Raw genomic sequence first — 24,263 nt, forward strand, 5'->3', positions numbered from 1 at the left:
CAAAATTTGTGAATTGGAAAAGGTGAAAAAATCACGTGAAAGTAGGATCTGTGAATTGGAAAAGATAACAAATTCCTAAGAAAGTAGGATTTGTGAATTGGAAAAAGAAAATAACTCACTAAAAAAAATAATAAATAGTGAAATGGAAAAAAAAATTCCAAAGAGCAAAAATAAGTAAAAAAAAAAAAAAACAACAACAACAAATGAAGAAAATAACTCATTAAAAATCAGGATTGAACAAATAGAAATGAATGATTGATTGAGACACCAAGAATCAGGCAAGAAAAACCAAAAAACTGAAAAGGTGGAGAATAATGCCAAATATTTACTGGGAAACTCGACAGACATGGAAAATAGAACTAGGAGAGATAATCTGAGAATTATTGGACTTCCAGAAATTTATGATGAAAAAAGAGCCATTCTATTTTACTGGAAATCATCAGAGAACTGCCCATATTTAATAGAACTAGAAGGTAAAATAGGCATTGAAAGAATTCTTAGAACACCTTCTGAAAAAGACCCTAAAAAAAAAAGAAAGAAAGAAAAAAGAAAAAAGAAAAAAAAAAAAACAAAACAAAAACATGGAATATTGTGGCAAACTGCAGAACTATCAGACTAAGAAAAAATATTGCAAACAGCCAGGAAAAAACAATTCAAATGTCGAGGTGCAACAATAAGGGTCATTCAAGATCTGGCTGTGTCCACATTAAAGGATTAAAGGGCCTGGAATCTGATATTCCAAAGGGCAAAATAACTTGGAATGCAGCCAAGAATAAACTACCCAGCTAAGTTTAGCATTTTCTTCCACGCCAGAAGATGGACATTTAATGAAACAGATGAATTCCATTTGTTTCTAAGAAAAAAACTAGATCTAAACAAAACATTTGATCCCCAACCAAAGGACTCAAGAGAAGCAGAAAAAGGTAAAAAGGAACTTTTGAGGACTGTATTTCTGTTGTGGATATACAAAAAGTCCACATGTATAATTTGATTTTACTGACAATTTACATTCACTTCCCAGTGTTCCTTCTCTGGGTGTAATTTTTTACTGATATATCAAAAAAGGAAGTAGAAATGGAAAGGAGATAGTGTCAGGAAACAGGAAAAGGGGAGATATAAAAGAGGGAAAGAGGCAAGTGGAAACTTTTCATATCTGACGGAATTTACAGAGGGGGAGAAATATTGTATGAATCTTACTCTCATCAGAGCTGGCTCAAAGAGAAAATAATTGACATATTTGTTTTTTCAGAGAATTCTCTCTCACCTCATTAAAAGGGGGAATAGGAAAAGGGAAAAGGAAAAGATTAATAAGGGAAAGATATGCAAAAGGGGAAGGTATATAAAGGAGGGGGGTGGGATACTAAAAAGGGAGGGCAGTACAATACAAATGGGGCCCATGAGTTTAATACTGGGGAAGGGGTTCAGGGGGGATAAGGGGAAAAAACGTAATCTGGGGATATTATGATGGCAGAAAATACAGAATTAGTAATTTTAACTGTAAATGTGAATGGGATGAATTCTCCCAATAAGCGGAGACAGATAGCAGACTGGATCAAAAGTCAGAACCCTACAATATGTTATTTACAGGAAACACATTTAAAGCAGGGAGATACATACAGAGTAAAGGTAAAAGGCTGGAGCAGAATCTATTATGCTTCAAGAGAAGTCAAAAAAGCAGGGGTAACTATCCTTATCTCAGATCAACCCAAAGCAAAAATTGATCTAATCAAAAGAGATAAGGAAGGAAAGTATCTTGCTAAAGGGTAGTATAGACAATGAAGCCATATCAATACTAAGCATATATGCACCAGGTGGTATAGCTTCTAACTTTGTAAAGGAAAAGTTAAGAGAGTAGAAGAAATAGACAACAAAACTATAATAGTGGGAGACCTCAACCTTGCACTCTCAGAATTAGATAAATGAAACCACAAAACAAATAAGAAAGAAATTAAAGAGGTAAATAGAATATTAGAAAAATTAGGTATGATAGATCTTTGGAGAAAACTGAATGGTGATAGAAAGGAGTATACTTTCTTTCAGCAGTTCGCGGAACCTATACAAAAATTGACCATATATTAGGATATAAAAATCTCAAAATTAAATGCAGGAAGGAAGAAATAGTAAACACTTTCTTCTCAGATCACGATGCAATAAAAAACTATATTCAACAAAAAGTTAGGAGTAAATAGACCAAAAAGTCATTGGAAACTAAATAATCTAATCTTAAAGAATGATTGGTTGAAACAGCAAATTATAGAAACAATAATTTCACTCAAGATAATGACAATGATGAGACATCATACCAAAATTTGAGGGATGCAGCTAAAGTGGTAATAAAGGGAAATTTTATATCTTTAGAGACTTACTTGAATAACATAGAGAAAGAGAAGATCAATTAATTGGGCTTGCAACTTAAAAAGCTAGAAAAAGACCAAATTAACAACTCCCAATCAAATACTAAACTTGAAATTCTAAAATTAAAAGGAGATATTAATAATAAAGAAAGTAAAAAAAAATGTTGAATTAATAAATAAAACTAAGAGTTGGTTTTATGAAAAAAACAATAAAATAAATAAACCTTTGGCAAATCTGATTAGAAAAAGGAAAGAGGAAAATCAAATTGTTATTCTTAAAAATGAAAAGGGGGAACTCTCCACCAATGAAGAGGAAATTAGAACAATAATGAGATACTTTGCACAACTTTATGCCAATAATTTTCATAACCTAAGTGATATAGATGACTACAACCAAAAATATAGGCTTCCCAGATTAACGGAGGAGGAAGTAAATTGCTTAAATAGTCACATTTCAGAAAAAAGAAATAGAACAAGCTATTAATCATCTCCCTAAGAAAAAATGCCCAGGACCAGATGTATTTATGTGTGAATTCTACCAAACATTTAAAGGAAAATTAGCCCCCATATTTTAAAAACTATTTGAAAAAATGGAGAATGAAGGAATCCTACCAAACTCCTTTTATGACACAGACATGGTACTGATACCTAAACCAGGTAGGTTGAAAACAGAGAAAGAAAAGTCTATTAATTACAGTATGTCTTTCCAAGCCTCTCTATTCATCCTGCTAGTCATTTCTTAAAGAGCAATAATATTACATAACATTCATATGCCATAATTTACCCAACCATTCTTCAATTGATGGGCATCCATTTATTTTCCAGTTTCTAGCCTCTACAAAAAGGGCTACCACAAACATTTTGGAACATACAGGTCCCTTTCCCTTCTTTAGTATTTCCTTCCAGTATAAGCACTGCTGAATCAAAGGGTATACACAGTTTGATAACTTTTTAGGCATAGTTCCAGATTGCTCTCCAGAATGGTTGGATTCATTCACAAATTCACCAACAATGCATCAGTGTCCAAGTTTTCCAACATCCCCTCCAACATTCATCATTATTTTTTCCTGTCATCTTAGCCAATCTGACAGGTGTGTAGTAGTTTCTCAGAGTTATCTTAATTTGCATTGCTTTGATCAATAGTGATTTGGAACACTCTTTCATATGAGTAGAAATAGTTTCAATTTCATCATCTGAAAATTGTCTGTTCATATCCTTTGACCATTTATCAATTGGAGAATGGTTTGATTTCTTATAAATTAGAGTCAGTTCTCTATATATTTTGGAAATTAGGGCTTTATCAGAACCTTTAACTGTAAAAGTATTTTCCCAATTTGTTATTTCCCTTCTAATCTTGTTTTCATTAGTTTTCTTTCTACAAAAGCTTTTCAATTTGATGTAATCAAAATTTTCTATTTTGTGATCAATAATGATCTCTATCTCTATTGGTCTATAGCATTGCATTTAATTGTTCTTTAAATCTTTGGTAGAATTCACATATAAATCTATCTGGACCTGGGGATTTTTTCTTAGGGAGTTGATTAATAGCTTGTTCTATGTCTTTTTCTGAAATGGGACTATTTAAGAAATGTATTTCTTCCTCTGCTAATCTGGGAAGCCTGTATTTTTGAAGGTAGTTATCCATTTCACTTAGGTTATCAAAGTTATTGGCATAAAGTTGGACAAAATAATTCCTTATTATTGATGTAATTTCTTCTTCATTGGTGGAAAGTTCTCCCTTTTCACTTTTAAGACTAACAATTTGATTTTCCTCTTTCCTTTTTCTTTTTTTTTAATAGTTTTTATTTACTAGATATTTGCATGGGTAATTTTACAACACTGACAATTGCCAAGCTTTTTGTTCTAATATTTCCCCTCCTCCCCCCCGAGATGGCAGGTTGAACAATACATGTTAAATATGTTAAAATATAAATTAAATACAATATATGTATACATGTCCAAACAGTTGTTTTGCTGTACAAAAGAATTGGACTTTGAAATAGTATACAATTAGCTTGTGAAGGAAATCTAAAATGCAGGCAGACAAAAATAGAGGGATTGGGAATTCTATGTAGTGGTTCCTCTTTCCTTTTTCTAATCAGATTTACTAAGGTTTATCTTTTTATTAATTTTTTCATAAAAACTCACTCTTAATTTTGTTTATTAGTTCAATAATTTTTTCTTTTACTTTCATTTTTATTAACTTCTTTTAATTTTAGAATTTCAAGTTTAGTATTTGATTGGGGGTTTTTAATTTGGGCTTTTTCTAGCTTCTTAAGTTGCAAGCCCACTTCATTGATCTTTTCTTTCTCTATTTTATACAAGTAAGCCTCTAAAGATATAAAATTTCCCTTTATTACCTCTTTGGCTGCATCCAAAAAATTTGGTATGAGGTCTCATCATTGTCATTTTCTTGAGTGAAATTATTGTGTCTATGATTTGCTGTTTCACCCTAGTATTCTTTACAATGAGATTATTTAGTTTCCAATGAGTTTTTGGTCTATTTATCCCTGGCTTTTTGTTGAATGTAGTTTTTCTTGCATAGTGATCTGAAAAGAATTTAGTATTTCTGCCTTTCTGCATTTGAATTTGATGTGTTTATGTCCTAATATGTGGTCAATTTTTATGTAGGTTACATGATCTGTTGAGAAGAAAATATACTCCTTTCTATCACCATTCAGTTTTCTCCAAAGATCTATCATACCTAATTTTTCTAATATTCTATTTACCTCTTTAATTTCTTTCTTATTCATTTTGTGGTTTGATTTATCTAATTCTGAAACTGTAAGGTTGAGATCTCCAACTATTTTCGTTTTGCTGTCTATTTCTTCTTGCAACTCTCTTAACTTCTCCTTTAGGAAGTTAAATGCTATACCACTTGGTGCATATATGTTTATGGCTTCATTGTCTATGGTACCCTTTAGCAAGATATAGTTTCCTTCCTTATCTCTTTTAATTAGGTCAATTTTTATTTTTGCTTTATCTGAGATAAGGATGGCTACCCCTGCTTTTTTTTTTTTTTTTTTTTTTTTTTTTTTTTTTTTTTTACTTTACCTGAAGCATCATAGATTCTGCTCCAGCCTTTTACCTTTACTCTGTAAGTATCTCCCTGCTTTAAATGTGTTTCCAACATATCGTAGGATTCTGGCTTTTGATATATGATAAACTTCTCCACAGTTAGACTCTCTCTGATATTCAGCCTATCTTCACAGGATTTGAAAATTTTAAATGATTCATTAAAAATCAAAACTGAACAAATGGAAATGAATGATTCATTGAGACATCAAGAATCAGTCAAGCAAAACCAAAAAAAAATGAAAAATTAGAAAAAAATGTGAAATATCTACTTGGAAAAACAGCAGATCTGGAAAATGGGTCTATCCGCCTCTACTTTATGGGAGAGTTCATCCCATTCACATTTACAGATAAAATTACTAATTCTCCATTTCCTGCCATTTTATTATCCCCAGATTACTCTTTTCTTTTCCTTCTCCCCCCTTCTCCCCTTTCCCCAGTATTGTACTTATGGGCACCACTTGCCTTATACAGCTCTTACTCTTTAGAATCCCTCCCACCCCCTTTCAATCCCTTTCCCTTTCTTATACCTTTCCCTCATTACTCTTTTCTTTTTGCCTTTTCCTCTCCTATTTTTTAAATGAGGTCAGAGTAGTTTCTTTGTAAACCAAATATGTCAGTCATTTTCTCTTTGAGCCAACTGTGATGAGAATAAGATTCACACATGTTCCTCCCCCTCTCTAAATTCTCTCAAATATGATAGATTTCCTTTGCTTCTTTGTGGGATGTAGTTTCCCTCTTTTTATCTCTCCTTTTTTCTTTTGCTGATACTATCCCCTTTCCATTTCTACTTTCCTTTATTTATGTTATATCAGTAAAATCAAATTATACATGTGCTGCTTATGTATATCCATAACACAAATACAGTTCTTTTTACCTTTTTCTGCTTCTCTTGAGTGCTAGGTTGGACGTCAAATTTTTGTTTAGTTCTGTTTTTTTCCCCTTAGAAACATATAGAATTCATCTGTTTCATTAAATGTCCATCTTCTTCCCTGGAAGAAAATGCTCAGCTTAGCTGGGTAGTTTATTCTTGGCTGCATTCCAAGTTCTTTTGCCTTTTGGAATATCAGATCCCAGACCCTTCCATCTTTTAATGTGGAAGCAGCTACATCTTGAATGATCCTTATTGTGGCTCCTTAGTTTTTGAATTGTTTTTTTTGTTTTTTTCTAGCTCTTGTAATAGTTTGTTTTTTTTTTTTCTTAGTCTGATAGTTCTGAAATTTAGCCACAATAATCCTTGGGGTTTTTATTTTAGGGTCTTTTTCAGAAGGTATTCAATGAATTCTTTCAATGCCTATTTTACCTTCTGATTCTATTACATCTGGGCAGTTCTCTTTTATGATTTCCTGTAAAATAGCATCTAGGCTCTTTTTTCATCATTTTCAGGAAGTCCAATATTACTTAGATTATCTCTCCTAGATCTATTTTCCAGGTCTGCTGTTTTTTCAAGTAGATATTTCACATTTTTTTTTAATTTTTATAATTATAACATTTTCTTTGACAGTATATATGCATAGGTAATTTTTTTTACAACATTATCCCTTGTACTCCCTTCTGTTCCGAGTTTTTCCCCTCCTTCCCTCCACCCCCTCCCTAGATGGCAGGCATTCCCATACATATTAAATATCTTATAGTATATCCTAGGTACAATATATATGTGCAGAACTGAATTTTGTTGTTGTTGTTGCAAAGGAAGGATTGTATTCGCAAGATAAAAATAATCTAGGAAGAGAAAAAAAAACAAAACGAAACAAACAAAAAACAAAAACAAAAAAAGATCCTCTCCGTTTACACTCATTTCCCAGTGTTCCTTTTCTGGGTGTAGCTGATTCTGTCCATCATTGATCAATTGGAATTGGATTAGTTCTTCTCTATGTTGAAGATATCCACTTCCATCAGAATACATCCTCATACAGTATCATTGTTGAAGTGTATAATGATCCCCTAGTTCTATCGTTTCACTTAGCATCAGTTGATATAAGTCTCTCCAAGCCTCTCTGTATTCCTCCTGTTGGTCATTTCTTACAGAATAATAATATTCCATAACATTCATATACCATAATTTACCCAACCATTCTCCAATTGATGGGCATCCATTCATTTTCCAGTTTCTAGCCTCTACAAAAAGGGCTGCCACAAACATCTTGGCACATACAGGTCCCTTTCCCTTCTTTAGTATTTCCTTGGGATATAAGCCCAGTAGTAGCACTGCTGGGTCAAAGGGTATACACATTTTGATAACTTTTTGGGCATAATTCCAGATTGCTCTCCAGAATGGTTGGATTCTTTCACAACTCCACCAACAATGCATCAGTGTCCCAGTTTTCCCACAGCCCCTCCAACATTCATCGTTATTAGTTCCAGTCATCTTAGCCAATCTGACAGGTGTGTAATGATATCTCAGAGTTGTCTTAATTTGCATTTCTCTGATCAATAGTGATTTGGAACACTCTTTCAAATGAGTGGAAATAGTTTTAATTTCATCATCTGAAAATTGTCTGTTCATATCCTTTGACCATTTATCAATTGGAGAATGGCTTGATTTCTTATAAATTAAAGTCAATTCTCTATATATTTTGTATATGAAGCCTTTATCAGAACCTTTAATTTTAAAAATGTTTTCCCAATTTGTTACTTCCCTTCTAATCTTGTTTGCATTAGTTTTGTTTGTGCAGAAACTTTTTAATTTGGTATAATCAAAATTTTCTATTTTGTGATCAATAATGGTCTCTAGTTCTCCCTTGGACACAAACTCCTTCCTCCTCCACAAGTCTGAGAGGTAAACCATCCTATGTTCCTCCAATTTATTTATGATTTTGTTCTTTATGCCTAAATCTTGGACCCATTTTGATCTTATCTTAGTATGTGGTGTTAAATATGGGTCCATGCCTAGTTTCTGCCATACTAATTTCCAGTTTTTCCAGCAGTTTTTGTCAAATAATGAATTCTTATCCCAAGATTTGGGATCTTTTGGTTTATCAAACACTAGATTGCTATTTTTATTCACTATGTTGCCCTGTGAACCTAACCTATGCCCCTGATCAACTAGTCTATTTCTTAGCCAATACCAAATGGTTTTGGTGACTGTTGCTTTATAATACAGTTCTAGATCAGGTACAGCTAGACCACCTTCATTTATATTTCACTTTTTTTTTCCAATTTTTCATTTTGTTTTTGGTTTTGCTTGACTGATTCTTGATATCTCAATGAATCATTCATTTCTATTTGTTCAGTTTTGATTTTTAATGTGTTATTTAAAATTTTCAAATCCTGTGAAGATAGGTTGAATATTAGAAAGAGTCTAACTGTGGAGAAGTTTGTCATATAATTGGCCACTGGGTGATGAATATTTGGGGGCACAACAAATTACAAAGCCTATTTGCAAAGACATGAAAGATGTGAGATTGGTATCTATGAAGGGGGCTTTTTTCAGATTTTTTATTCAAGTATAAAAAACCAAAGAACAGCAATGACAAAAAAGCTGAAAAGAAATTTTCATATTAGTAAGAAAAGACTTACTAAAATGTCAATCAGTTTCTACTAAACTCTTTCCTCAAACATTCCATGACAATAAATCATCCTTTTCCTCTCTTTAATTTTATAGATCCTTTTCGTACTATGTTGTGAAAATTTTTTGGCTTTTACATAGGGAACAATTGTTATATCTTGAAAAAATGAAGACATATGCAGACAACAATTTAAAATGTTATACTAAAGTAAATATATAGAAAAAGAAGAAATGGAGCCTGGCTCCAGTGTCTCTTGCCATCCACATCATGCATTTTTCCCCTTATGCCATGTGAGGGTCCAATCAAGCCAACATTCTCTCTGTTTTTCTAACATGGTTTTCCATTTCCCATCTGTGAGCCATGCCTAGAATCTCCTCCATATTCAATCTTCTTGGAAGTCCCCTGTTCCTTCATAATATTGTTCAAGTGTTATTGGCCTCCCTTCCATAATATCTTATTTTTAACTGTCTTGTTTTCATTTGTATTTTCCTGTGTAGGAGGATCAGCTGACACAGTGGTTAGAAAGCCAGATTGAGAGCCAAGAAAATGTCGGTTCAAGTTTAACCTCTGACACATTGATTGTGTAATCCTAGACAAGTCATTCTCAGTGCTCTAGAAAGAAATGTGAAATCACTGACCATCTGCATCTTACAAAACTTCTAAGTGCATTAGGGAACCAGATTAAGACATAATTGTGAAATCCAAAAAAAAAATACAATATAAAATAGATCAGGTTAATTTTTAATATAGTTCATTCTGTTGCAGCTACATGCAGCCAGCAGCAGCATGTCAGACATCTCTGGCCTAGTCTAACCTTCTCTTTTTTCATGAGAAAAATTGGAAATACAAAGTTTCATTGAATGGTCCCAGGACAAATATATGACTGAATCAGAATTTTAAACCCTAGTTCTTAGACTCCAAATCCAATGTACTTTTATCTGCATGCCTGAGAATATCTTTAACATCATTTATTGTAGCAAGTCATTGTTGATAATATGCTTCAGAATAATTACTTTATCATGTATCTTTCCATTGTCCTTTGGGTAACCTACAGTTTGAATTCTTTTGAGTTCCTCATGTGCCATTATTTACAATAATGCACAATTACCAGGGGAATACTGATCTTATAAAGCTACTCTTTGTATGTAGGGACCATGTTGGCATTATTGAAAGCATCATGCACCTTTCCAAATATAACAAATACATAAAAGTAAAACACATTTCCCAATAGATAGTCAAAACATAAAAAAAAATAGTCTTCAAATGAAGCTTTACAATTAACAACAATATGAAAGAACGAGCTAAATAGCTAATAATAGACATGTAAATAAAAATTCCCCCAAATTTCACATGTTACCCCATAAATTGACAAAAATATTCATTTAATTTTCATTATATTTTTCTCTCAGTGCATGTAATCAGAAAATTTAATGGTCTTTTTTTTTCAAATATAAGTTCCAAATTCTCCTACTTGCCTCTCCCTTTCTTGAGAAGGCAAGTAATTTGACATAGTTTATACATGTGACAACATTTTAAAAAAGCTGATAATAGCCTATCATGAAGAGATTGTGGAAAGGAGGTACTACCTACATTGTTGATAGAATTGTGAATTAGTACAACTATTTTAGAAATGAATTTGGAATTGTGCAAATAATTTTCATATTCTTTGACCCAGAGATTTCATTACCAGTTATAAATCTTAAGGAGCTTTATTATAAGAAGGAAATCTTCATTTACATAAAAATATTTACAGCAGTATGTTTTTTTTTTTTAATTAGCAAAATCCTGTAACAAGTGTACATATGCATTGATTGGGGACTAGCTATACACATTGTGGTGCTTGAATGTAAGAAATGGTGAATATAGGGAAGGTTGAGAAAACTTTTAGCAAAGTGAAGTAAGTAGAGCCATTAAAACAACATATATTAATTTGATGAAGTAAAGCCAGGAAGCTTCTTGAACTCTCTCAGTTTCCCTTGAAAAATACACAAAACCAATAGTCATATGGAATGAAGTCACTCTCCAGTTCATGACAGATTGTAAAAACTTCAAGAAAAGTCACTCTCAAGGTGGTGAATAGGGTGTTCAGCCCAGCTGAGACAGACTCTGGGAAAGCTGGTAAGTGGGTTTTAATCACAGCAAATGAAAAACTGAGACTCTCATTCCTAGCTCACAGCAAGGGAGCAACTTCCAGTCCCAGCTCAGAAGGCAAACTCTGGCAAATCAGGATTTTTCCTAAAAATAGCAGGCAAAGCTACCTGCAAAAATCAAGAGGCTCCTGTGTTAAAAGCAGGTTCAGAGTTCCATAGGAGACAGTGCCTGCTTACCCAAGAACAGAGCTCAACTACAAAATAAAATAAATAAAATAAAAGAATAACAAAAAGAAAGTAAAACAATATACATAACTATTACAACAATGTAAAACAAAGGTTCATGATCATAAAAAAAGTACTGAATTAATCTTTTTTTTTTTTTTTTTTTTTTTTTTAAAGCATGATTACAAGAGAAGAATGGAAGGACGTCCTTCTGCATCATTGTGGAAAGGGAGTTTCGCATTTTTTCCCAGAATTTCATTTTGATGTGTTTAATCAGTTTTTCTGGATTTATTTGTTTCTATTTGCTTGTTTGTTTTATCTTGCTCAAGGCTTTTTTGTTTTTGTTTTTGTTTTTTTTTATGATTTGGGTTTGGAGGATTTGCTTTGTTTTATTTGATTTTTTTCTCTTCTCGAGTTTTTTTTTTTTAATAATTTCTTAGATGTGATAACTCTGTGAGAAGAGTTATGTTTAAGCATACTAGAAAAATGTAGGTAAAGTGAAAATAAAATATAACAATTTTTTTACTTAAACATTTTATCTTATTAGTAAAATTTTATTTAAAAAAATATACTATAAGCAAGAGGAAGAACTCCTAACTCCTAAATTTTATTTTATAATTAGCCCACTAAAAATGTTTCTGGCCTTTTTCCTTTAAACCAATTTATGGCTTCAGGAATGTTTCAATACTTGTAGAGAAAGATTAGATATGTTTTTAGAAATGGGGGTGGCAGTTACGACAGAGGGTTCTAAGAATTTCACAATTGGTAGACAATGTACAAAAATGAATTATACTGTTAATATAGTGACTGTGAGATTTTGTCCAGTGATCAAGGAGTTGACTCATTATTAGAGGAATATATGTATAAATGGAGCAATGGAAAATTTATGTTTTAATGGGATGTTTTTAGGAAATCTGAATATTAGGGAACCCAAGATATGAGGGAATGATAGTGTTATGATTAGTTGAATAATTCTTATTTATATATTCTCTCATAGTTTTTGAAATCCTTTAAAATGTATACTTATTTGAGCCTTAAAACAACTCTGTGGTGAATATAATGAGAGTATTATTACTCTCATTTTAAGACAGAGGAAAACAAGCTAAAGACTTGCTGAAGGTCAGAGTTAATATGAATCTTTCCCCTAATTTATTAATTCTATAATGGAATATTTCTGAGTCTAATTTCCATGTAATGAGGTGTATCTATTATAGCAAAGGTATTCCTAAAGCTTCAGAGAGAAGAATAAGAACCAAATTAGAGGATTTCATCTGGTAGCATAAAGTTATGTAAAAAGAAACAAAGACCTCCTAATGGGTAGACTCAGAGACAACATATATATATATATATATATATATTTGGAAAAGAGGAAATTAATATTTCATCTGTTTTAGTCATTGAATCTTTAGGAAATTTCTTTAGGAGAGAGAACAGGTTTTATCCCATCTGATTCTACTTTAGAATTAAAAAGGCCTTAAATTATACTGTTTTTGGTTCTTTTGCCAATTTAAAATATTTTGGGCTCAGATTAGAATTATGAATTGTGAATTATGTTCTCATGAGAGCAATAATCAATAGTAGAGACAAATAACAAAATTTTAAAAAGCATAACAAAAGCAAATTAACTTAACTGTAATTAAATAACTTTGATAGATGGAGGCTTCAATATGGCTGAGTGAATAACCAGTTATCAGGGACATCCAAATTCAAGCTATTTCTATTACATTCTTGGTGCCCTATTTAGGATCACAAAGCTTCAGGTAAAAGGAGGAGAAATCTTCTCTGAAACAATAAGAATCAGTTAAACTAAGCTGCTCAAGGATTTGGAAAGAACACACAATATCCACCCTGATCCTGTCTTCATTCCTTAGTAGTACATCTTTTGGTATTGTGCAACTTTTTGTCCTTTTTGAATGGAGTTGCCATTTTAGTTTAGTCCAGGAGGAAAATAGGAGAAAAAGTGATGTGGTTTAGGATATAAACTAGGATCAACTCTATCCAAAGTCAAGTGATAGGTCACATTTCTCTTAAATGCCTATCATCTTCTAATTCTACTTCCTTTCTCTGGTACCTCAATCTTGCCCTCCACAGACACTGCTGGAATTAACATATTATTAAAGATGTCATGTCTCATGCATATCTCCTTGCCACTACTAGACTACAAACTCTTAGATGACAAGACTACATTTCATACTTTGCTGTACCTTCCATGGTCAGGTTTTTTTTTTTTTAATTTAGCATGATAGGTGTTCAATAAATAGAAGATTTTTTTTTAATATAGGTCATTAATTGTCAACATTCCTTCCAGTAAAAACTTGGTAACAAGAAAAATATGTGAAACTTATCTACAGTAAAGAATAAAGGACTAAGAACAATCTAAAGTGTTACCACTCTTAGAAATATCTTCATGTTTATAGCATTCAAACACTTATAGACAAGGAATAAAATTAAAAGGGTGAAATTTCACAAATTAGCCAGTATGGGAGATAGGAACGTTTTGCAATATTTCTGAAATGACATCATCAGAAGACCATGTGCTTTGGGAAGTTAAAGTTAATATTATATTTAAATTGAATCAAATCTATGGGGTCATGATTTTTCCTAATTGTTTTTATATGTAACTGGATATAGACATATTGGACCATCTTTAAAAAGTGATTGGTTTATCATCAGTGTATTGTCTGCTCAAAAAGAAAATAATGTAGTAGTAAGTGAGGGTGATTTCAGTATGCCTAATGACAAAAATAAAATATAATATTGATGAAATCTTGTATACCAATAAAAGTAGTTAAACAGTAATTATAAATCACATCTGTGTACTATTATAGTATTACAATTTCTAGTCAACTTTGTATTCATCTTTTTTCTCATGATTAAAAAAAATCCTAAACATTTCATTTCTATAAAGGATTTTATCATCCTTTCAATCACTCAGATTCACAATATTTATTCTTTATTCTTCTTTCTCCTTCATTTCCATATTTGTCTTCTATACTTCCTTCTTTTTACTTCTATCTCTATATCACTTCTCTCCATATACTTCTCTCCCTTCACATGGCCACAATTTTAGTTTAGACCATCATTACTTCTCACCTGTATTATTCCAGGAGACTCTTAATTATTCTCCTTACTTCAGAACTTGCATTACTATATTCATAGGTCAGAATATGACTTCTCTATTCATAAGAATTAAAAGATTCCCTTTTGTTTCTATGATAAAAATACAAATTCTGAATTCCCCTTTTTATCATTTAAAGTTCTACATAGGATCCACTCAATCTTTCCAGACTCTTTGCATCTTATTTATTTTGTTCTCTCTATTTTCCAAAAATAACTAGCCTATTTATTGTTTCTCATATACAGCATTTGCTTTCCAAAGGCTGAGTTCATATGTTACCTCCAAAGGAGGCCATTCCTAATCCTTTTAATACTTACTTTACTCTTTCCCAAAAATTTTGTACATCTTTTTACTCTCCTTATTAAAGACTAGTGGGCCAGGCAATATCCTCTCTTTCTATGTAGCTCTAACTTTTGACTCTTGAAGGACTAGATTCAGACTTGAGGGGAGGCTAACATCTAAATAGAAGAATCTAACTCTTTTTCATTATATATAATTCTTTATATCCTCACCCAAAGACTCAGGAAAAAAATATTCATATGCTTTTCTAAAAAAATGTTAGAATCGTGGTAAAGATAATTAGCTATGCAGCAGCTACTTATTTCCTTCAAAGAAAATACATGCTTAAAACATAAACATTGTATGAGAATATAGACCTAAAAGTTGAAATAGTAACCTCTAATAGTTTGTATCATACTCTGCCAGGAGACTAATATTTAAAACACCAAAATACAAAGGAATTTGTAGGATTATTAACCAAAAATTTAACTTCTCTTTCTCTGTATTTTCTAAATAATTTTCTTAAAATCTTAATTCATTAACAAGCCAAGCCATAGCTTGGGCTCATAATGTTAGTTGATCAACTTCTCTGAGAAGGTTGTATTCATAGAAACTCCCTGACCTTCATAACTCTAACTAAAGAACCTAGGAGCACCTGAATTCCCCACTTAGCTGCTCTTTGGAAGCCCATCTCTTATGTTTGCTATTTGGTCACCTACAGAAAGAAATGAAAGCATCTAGAAATGTGTGATCCAGGATCAGGCTCTATTAAACAGCCCATGTACATTACATCTTGCTATGCCTTCCACACAACAAATGTTCTCACTACTGACCTTTACTTCCTGGCTTCCTTGAATTTCTTTAAGATTTAATCCTAATCCTAGTTTCCCTAAATAAAGACTACCACCCATCTACACTCTTATTTCAATGTCTTTCCTTAGAGATTACCTCCCATTTATGTTGTATATATCTTCAATAGTGAAATAATGAATCTCTATTAAAATATAAGCTCCTTCACATTAGTAACTATGCATTTGCGTTTATTTTTATCTCTAATCCTTAGCATTTTATTTCAAAGAGTGTAAGAACTACTGAGTAAGTGCTTGATGACTGAATGAAGACTGTCTATATTCGCTAGGGGAATATCTTTCCCCCATCATGAAATATCTAAGAAAAAAAAAAGCTTTCTGGGTCTCTATTCTTTGGAGAAATGGAAGAAAATGAACCCAATGGTTGCTTCTCTCCTTGGTGGGATGTTCTTCATGGTGACAGAGGCAATCCTTTTGGCACAGCATTCCATCATGGAGTAGGGAAGGAGGTCTAGAGGGATCCATATGTTATTTAACAATGGAGTGTAACTCTTCTCTCAGTCGCAATAAAGTCAATACCATTGCTCCTATGGGATCACCTGCAGTAGACTTTCTTTCTAAAATAAGAACATTTTTTGCACTATCCAGTAAAATATAAAGGCATTAAGGACCGGTCTGTTTTCATTTTTGTCTTTGTATCTGCAATGACCAGTGCTATTAATACATGCTTGTTGAATTGGAAAAAAAATATTTTTCAGGAATTGAATAAAATGATCTCTAAGGTGTTTTGGAGTTCAAGAGAAAGTTCTTTTCTCTTTAGAACTGAATAAGCTACTTGGGATAACATTATAGAAATTCCATGTTTACATAGCTCCCAAAGACAATGAGACCCAGGTGTGAACAGAAGAAAAGCATTTTTCTGCATTGGTGCAAGAACCAAGCCCCAAAATCCCCAAAACATTTTGTGGAAAAATAGGTGATATTTCCCAAGTTTTATCAAATACAAGAGTAATTCTGAAATTTTCCCCACTTCATCCAACTGTTGTTAAATGCATCCCACAAGTACAAGATGATGGGTGCAATTATGGCACAGTTAGATTACAACAAAGAAAAAAAAAATGTCTGCTTGGTTCCGGTTTACTGCTCAAAGCCAATTTCAAGAGATTTATTTTCTCTACAAAATAGCCTTTCCATCCAGAAAGTAGAGATCAAATAACCATGTTTGTCAGGAAAAGTACACTTAGTCCCAGAAATCGTATTTGGTACCAGAAAGCCAACAAAGTTCCCTGTGATTTTTCAACCACTGTCAAAGCCTACCCTTTTAAAATAAAATATGAAAAGAAGCTCAAATAAAGTGCCTAGATAAAATTCCTGCATCCTTGTTCATTACTAATAAGTAACTCAGGTCTGAAGAGAAGTGACAGCATCAGAAATTAAAGACAGAGGGCCCCTTGTTTTCTTTCTCCTTTCTTTTGTTGTCCTCAGAGAGAGACTTTGCTATATACCCCCAGGAATAATGGATTTTCTAAAATGAAATCAACTGAGTTATAACCCTTTTCATTGCATTTCCTCAATGATTAACAGTGATTACTTAGGATTAGGATTCCAAAATTTATTTGTGTACAGAATTACTTAAGAGAAAGTAAACATTTCAGGGAAAGGGAGGATCGGATATGAGTGAAGATAGAGGAATTCATGACTAAAAATTCATAGATAAGTATAGTTCAGTTTCCCCAAATCTTCCCTATATTGTATGAAAGTAACTAGAGTCTACTGAGTTTGGAGTAATCAACCAAAAATAAATTTAAATATGCTCTTTGTTGTTCAGTTATTTTCAGTAGTGCCTTGTTCTTTTTGACCCTATTTTAGATTTTCTTGGCAAAGATACTGGATTAGTTTGTCATTTCTTTCTCTGGCTCATTTTGCAGATAAGGAAACTGAGGCAAACAGTATTATCCATATTGTCCAGGGTGAAACAGTTAATAAGTGAGGCTCGATTTGAACTCACAAAAATATAGCAGAAGAAAGAGAGGGAGTGACAGACAGACAGAAAGAAAGAGACAGAGAGACAGAGAGGGAGAGAGAGACAGAGACAGAGATATAGATGGACAGACTGAAAGACAGAGGGAGAGAGACACACACAGAGATAGAGACAAAGAGACGCAAAGAAACAGAGGGAGAGAAAGACAGAGAAACAGAGAGAATGAGACAGAGACATGCAGGAAGAAAGAAACAGAGAAAATGTTTTATTGGTCCTTACAGCAGTACTGTAAGTTAGGTTCCCTTTTTATAGATGAAGAATCTGAGGCAGTTAGAAGTTAAATGATTTGAGTAAGCTCACATAGCTTAGAATTTCTGAGGTCTTAGTGATCCTGATCTGGCATTGTACCCACTCTGCAACCAAACTACCATAAAATATCAATGCAGAGATTTAGTTTCACTAACTTCTAATTCTAATTCAAAATATTTTTAATTATTTAAAATAATTATTTTAAATATATTCCAGAGGCTTAATTAGACTGCCAAAATGGTCCATCTCTCTCTCTCTCTCTCTTTCTCTCTCTCTCTCTCTCTCTTACACACACACATACACACACACATATGCACACACACACACACACATATGCACATGCACACACACACACACACACACACACACACACACATACATTAAAATTGTCTATTCTAGTAAGCTAATTGGTCCATTGTACAAGAATTTCATCATCACTGCAGAAGTAGAAAAAGAACATAAATAACTAAGGGCCATTTCATTTTTTATGTGTAGCCAGTTTGGTCATCACCAAAATCATCATTAAGTAACCAGCCTACTGGAGGAATCTCTCCCAGTTTAGCTGCCCTGGGCCTAAAGAATCTTTCACTAGACTAGACTCATATTTCTTTCACCATGACAGTACTTTTTGGGATGTTGTTCCATTGGCATACGTTTCAAGAACCTTAGGTCATTGTCATGCAAACAATAAAACATGAGCATAATTTTATGGCAGTTACAAGGTTTAGATGTTTAATATTCATAAAATGTCTGGGTTATACCAATATAGTAGGTTCAAACCAAAAATTAATTTTTTACAATCATGCAAACCCTAAACCAACTTCTTTTTCCTGGTCGTCTTCTTGCCATCTTTCCTGTCTATCCTCTTGTCTTTCTCTCAATTCTGAAACCATAATCAAAAGAATACTGGAATTGACTGTGGAAATTCCAGGGACATCAGTCATCATTTTAACCTGAACAGCCTTCCCTTGTCAAAATTCCTCTACATATGTTGTTACTTCCTTTTAGATAGGAAATTCCTTGGAGAAAGAACTCAATATTGTATTTGTATCCCAAAGATTTTGCCACAGTGCTTTACCTTTAGGAAGTGCTCTTGAGTTATACTTTCAGAGCTTGTCTGTGGTCCAACTTTAAGGTCATTTTTACTCAGTAAGGCATCAGACTACAATTTTATGGACTGACTCATGAATTAATGCATGAAAATTTTCTCTATTATTAAGAAAAAAAGGGTGGTGATGGAGAAATAGTATTGCTTTTATAACAAAATGAGATTCCATATTATTTATCTTTGCTTGGACTTTGGTTTCTAAGAAGCCAATGCTTCATTTCCAAGAGAATAAGAAAATGTTTAAATAATTTGAACAATTCAATCTAAAGAAGTGATTGAAATATCTGAATTATTGTACTTTCCCAGCATACTAGAGTTAGTAAGTGTTAGAGGCTAAATTTGAACTTATTTCTTCCTGACTCCAAACCAATTGCAAATTCTACTATATTACCTAGCTGCTTAGATTCAATCATAAATTCTCATCTGTCAAGATCTTTAAGGATCACGATTTTGTTTTCTGAATTAGTTCTCTTTCCCAAATTTGTGCCATCTGAAGATTTGACCATGATATTGTTTAAACGTTAAAAAGTAATCCTGTTCTTCAGATATTTGCTTAAATATTTTCTTCCAAAATGATATTAAACCATCAATAACTACTATAAACCTATCATATAACTAGCCCACATCTTTCTATGTTATCAAAGTATAAGAGGCTCTAAAACATTTCCCTGATTCATGAGTGAGATACATATATATATATCCTACCACTCCTGATTTACAGATTACCTCCTCAAAGAAGCCTTTTTTAATATTCTCAGTTGCAAGTATTTTCTTCTTATAACTTTGCAAATTTTTTTAACCTGGCACATAGAAAGACATTAAGACATGTTTGCTTACTAAGTTCTTTGAGCTACATATGTTTTACTTGTTTTTATATTCCACAATGTCTTACACAGTTTTTGCATATGCATAAATATATACATGTTGTTGACTAAAAAGGAGGAAGATTGTTCAAATTGGGTCTCTAGAAATAAGTATAGAGATTAAAAGACCTACAAAACCAAAAGATGTTTAAGTCATTAAGGTGTCACAAACATTGAAGACTTGCTTTGTCAACTGCAAATTCTTTATAACTACAAAAATAATGATTTTTGTTAATGTTTTGGGGATGAAAGAATAATAAAAAGTAGATATTTGATGTATATGTTGGATTAAAGGTTATTTTTTAGGCACAGGCTGATCTTTATCCCAACTTAAAAAATGAAGCAGAATCTCTTTTTAAAATGAAGCAACAGGGCGGAGCCAAGATGGCGGAGAAGCTACATGGAACTTTTTAAGCTCTCTAATTCCCTTACTACCAAGTATTTAATTCAGCCTCAAACTCAGCACTTGACTGGTAAAGAAGATTGGAAATACAAAAACTTACCAGAGGAAGAGAATCTGGAATATGACCAGAAAAGGTTTGACCTGAGGTGCCGGGAGCAGACCAGCACAGGGCAGGGATAGAAACAGGAGCTGGGCGGCTCTTCAGTTGGAAGGTTTATGTAGAACTCTCTGATGTAGCCTAACTGCTTTGCTTTGGTGGCAGAGTAGGGGATCAGCAGAGAAGTTGGAGCCTGGAGTAATGAGTACACTGAGAGTGGCAAAGCCAGAGAGGATCTGGCTGCGCTCACCCAGGACTGGAAGTGACCTAGGGCAGACCATAACATAGCTCTTCTCAGCATTTGGCAGTGAGGAGCTCTTGGTGGTGGTGGTGGTGGGGAGGGGGAACAGACACACACAGCAGGAGCACAACCCAGGGCAGCTTCTCATCTGTATAGTGAGGGGCTCACTGGGGTAGTGGAATTTCCCCAGCCCTACTGCAATCCCCAGGCAGGGATACTTCTGGTGCAATGAGAGATAGGAGGATCTCAAGTACTCAAAGCTGGCATTTGGGGGGGGGGGGGCAGTGATACCTTTGCTCCTTCACCTCTAGCCCCAAGGTGGTAACAAATCTTTACAGTGGGGCTCCGAGAAGGGCACTTACACAGCCCTGCCTGTGATACCCAGACATAATCACTTCCCTGTGGAGCTCTTCCCAGAGCCCTCTAGCAGCTCTGCAGTTCCTTGTAGCCCATTGAGAGGGCAAATACTGTCCATAAACCCATCCTCTGCAGAGGAAGCTGGTAATCTCCTTGCCCTGAGGGCAGACCCTGAAGGCTTTAAAAAAATGTGAGCAAAAAAAATGAAGCAAATGATTGAAAGCTTCTATGCAGAAAAAGAGCTGGTTTCCAAACCTGAGGAGGGTAAGATCAGATAGCCTCAAGACAATACCCCAAATAAGGCTCTCCTAGAAGAAACTATTAAAAATCTGAAGAGAGAATTAGAAGAAAAATGGGGAAAGCAAAGAGAAGCTATGCTACAGAATAATAATGTCCTGAAATGTGAATTAGAAAAGGCAAACAACTACCTGAAATGTGAATTGGAAAAGGTAAAGAATTCACAAGAAAGTAGGATCTGTGAATTGGAAAAGATAAAGAATTCCCAAGAAAATAGAATTAGTGAATTGGAAAAAGAAAATAACTCACTAAAAAACAAATTTAGTGAAATGGAAAAAAATTCCATAGAGCAAAACAACTCATTTAAAAACTCAATTGGACACATACAAAAAGAAGTAAAAAAAAAAAAAAGCTAATGGAGAAAATAACTCATTAAAAATCAGAACTGAACAAATAGAAATGAATGATTCACTGAGACACCAAGAATCAATCAAGCAAAACCAAAAAAAATGAAAATCTGGAGAAAAATGTCAGCTATCTACTTGGCAAAATGACAGACCTGTAAAATAGATCTAGAAGAGACAATCTGAGGATTATTGGACTTCCCAAAAATTATGATGAAAAAAAAAGAGCCTAGACACTATTTTACAGGAAATCATCAAAGAGAATTGCCCAGACATAATAGAACCAAAAGGTAAAGTAGACATTGAAAGAATTCATTGAACACCTTCTGAAAGAGACCCTAAAAAAATAAATAAAATAAAATAAAATAAAACTTCACAGAACATTGTGGCTAAATTTCAGAACTATCGGACTAAGGAAAAAATATTACAAGCAACCAGGGGAAAAAAAATTCAAATACGAAAGTGCCACAATAAGGGTCACTCAAGATCTGGCTGCCACTATGTTAAAGGCTTGAAAGATTAAAGGCTTGGAATCTGATATTCTGAAAGGCAAAATAACTTGGAATGCAGCCAGTAATAAACTAGCCAGCTAAGTTGAGCATTTTCTTCCATGGAAGAAGATGGACATTTAATGAAACAGATGAATTCCATATGTTTCTAAGGAAAAAAAAACAGATATAAAGAAAAAAATTTGATCTCCAATCATAGGACTCAAAAGAAGCAGAAAAAAGTAAAAGGAACTCTTGAGAACTGTATTTCTACTGTGGATATACATTAAGATTACATGTATAATTTGATTTTAAGGATATGACAAAAAAAAAGGGGGAAGTAGAAATGGAAAGGGGATAGTGTAAGAAAAAGGGGAAAGGGGAGATAAAAAGAGGGAAACTACATCCCACAAAGAGGCAAAGAAAACTTATCATATCTGAGGGAAGTTAGAGAAGGGGAGGAACATTGTGTGAACCTTAGTCCAATGAAAATTGGCTCAAAGACAAAATAATTAACATATTAGTTTTCAGAAAAGTCTTTCTCACCTCATTAAAAAGAGGGAAAGGAAAAAGGAAAAGGGAAGGGAATAAGAAAGGGAAAGGGATTTAAAGGGAGGAGAGAGGGATATTAAAGAAGGAGGACTGTGTGATGCAAGTGGGGCTCATAAGTTTAATACTGGGGAAGGAGTTGGGAGTGTAAGGGAAAAAAGCATAATCAGGGGATATTATGATGGCAGAAAATACAGAATTAGTCATTTTAACTGTAAATGTGAATGGGATGAATTCTCCCATAAGAGGAGACAGATAGCAGACTGGATCAAAGGTCAGAACCCTACAATATGTTATTTATAGGAAACACATTTAAAGCAGGGAGATACATACAGAGTAAAGGTAAAAGGCTGGAGCAGAATCTATTATGCTTCAAGAGAAGTCAAAAAAGCAGGGGTAACCGTCCTTATTTCAGATCAACCAAAAGCAAAAATTGATCTAATCAAAAGAGATAAGGAAGGAAACTATCTAGCTTAAGGGTAGTATAGACAATGAAGCCATATCAATTCTAAACATATATGAATCAAGTGGTATAGCATCTAACTTCCTAAAGGAGAAGTTAAGAGAGTTGCAAGAAGAAATAGACAGCAAAAGTATAATAGTGGGAGATCTCAACCTTGCACTCTCAGAATTAGATACATCAAACCACAAAACAAATAAGAAAGAAATTAAAGAGATAAATCGAATGTTAGGAAAATTAGGTATGATAGACCTTTGGAGAAAACTGAATGGTGACAGAAAGGAGTATACTTCCTTCTTTGCAGTTCATGGAACCTATACAAAAATTGACCATATATTAGGACATAAAGATCTCAAAATTAAATGCAGGAAGGCAGTAATGGTAAAGGCTTTCTTTTCAGATCACAATGCAATAAAAACTACATTCAACAAAAAGTTTGTGGTAAATAGATAAAAAAAAGTAATTGGAAACTAAATAATTTTATTCTAAAGAATGATTGGGTGAAACAGCAAATTATAGATACAATTAATAATTTCACTCAAGATAATGACAATGATGAGACATCACACCAAAATTTGTGGGATGCAGCTAAAGTGGTAATGAGGGGAAATTTAATATCTTTGGAGGCTTACTTAAAGAAAATAGATAAAGAGAAGATCAATGAATTGGGCTTGCAACTTAAAAAGCTAGAAAAAGACCAAATTAAAAAAAAAAAACGATCAAATACAAAACTTGAAATTCTAAAATTAAAAGGAGAAATTAATAATATTGAAAGTAAAATACTATTGAACTGATAAATAAAACTAAGAGTTGGTTTTATGAAAAAAAAAACAAAAACAACAAAAAAAAACAATAAAATAGATAAACCTTTGGTAAATCTGATTAGAAAAAGGAGAGAGGAAAATCAAATTGTTAGTCTTAAAAATGAAAACGGGGAACTGTCCACCAATGAGGACAAAATTAGAGGAATAATAAGGAGTTACTTTGCCCAACTTTATACCAATAAATTTGATAACCTAAGTGAAATGTAGGAAGTAAATTGCTTAAATAGTCCCATTTCAGAAAAAAAAAAGAAATAGAGCAAGCTATTAATCAATTCCCTAAGGAAAAATCTCCTGCACCAGATGGATTCACAGGTGAATTCTACCAAACATTCAAAGAAAAATTAGCTCCAATGTTATATAATCTATTTGAAAAAATAGGGAATGAAGGAGTCCTACCAAATTCCTTTCATGACACAGACATGGTACTGATACCCAAACCAGGTAGGTTGAAAACAGAGAAAGAAAATTATAGACCAATCTCCT

The sequence above is a fragment of the Sminthopsis crassicaudata genome, chromosome 1, assembly GCF_048593235.1.
Source record: "Sminthopsis crassicaudata isolate SCR6 chromosome 1, ASM4859323v1, whole genome shotgun sequence".
NCBI lineage: Eukaryota > Metazoa > Chordata > Mammalia > Dasyuromorphia > Dasyuridae > Sminthopsis > Sminthopsis crassicaudata.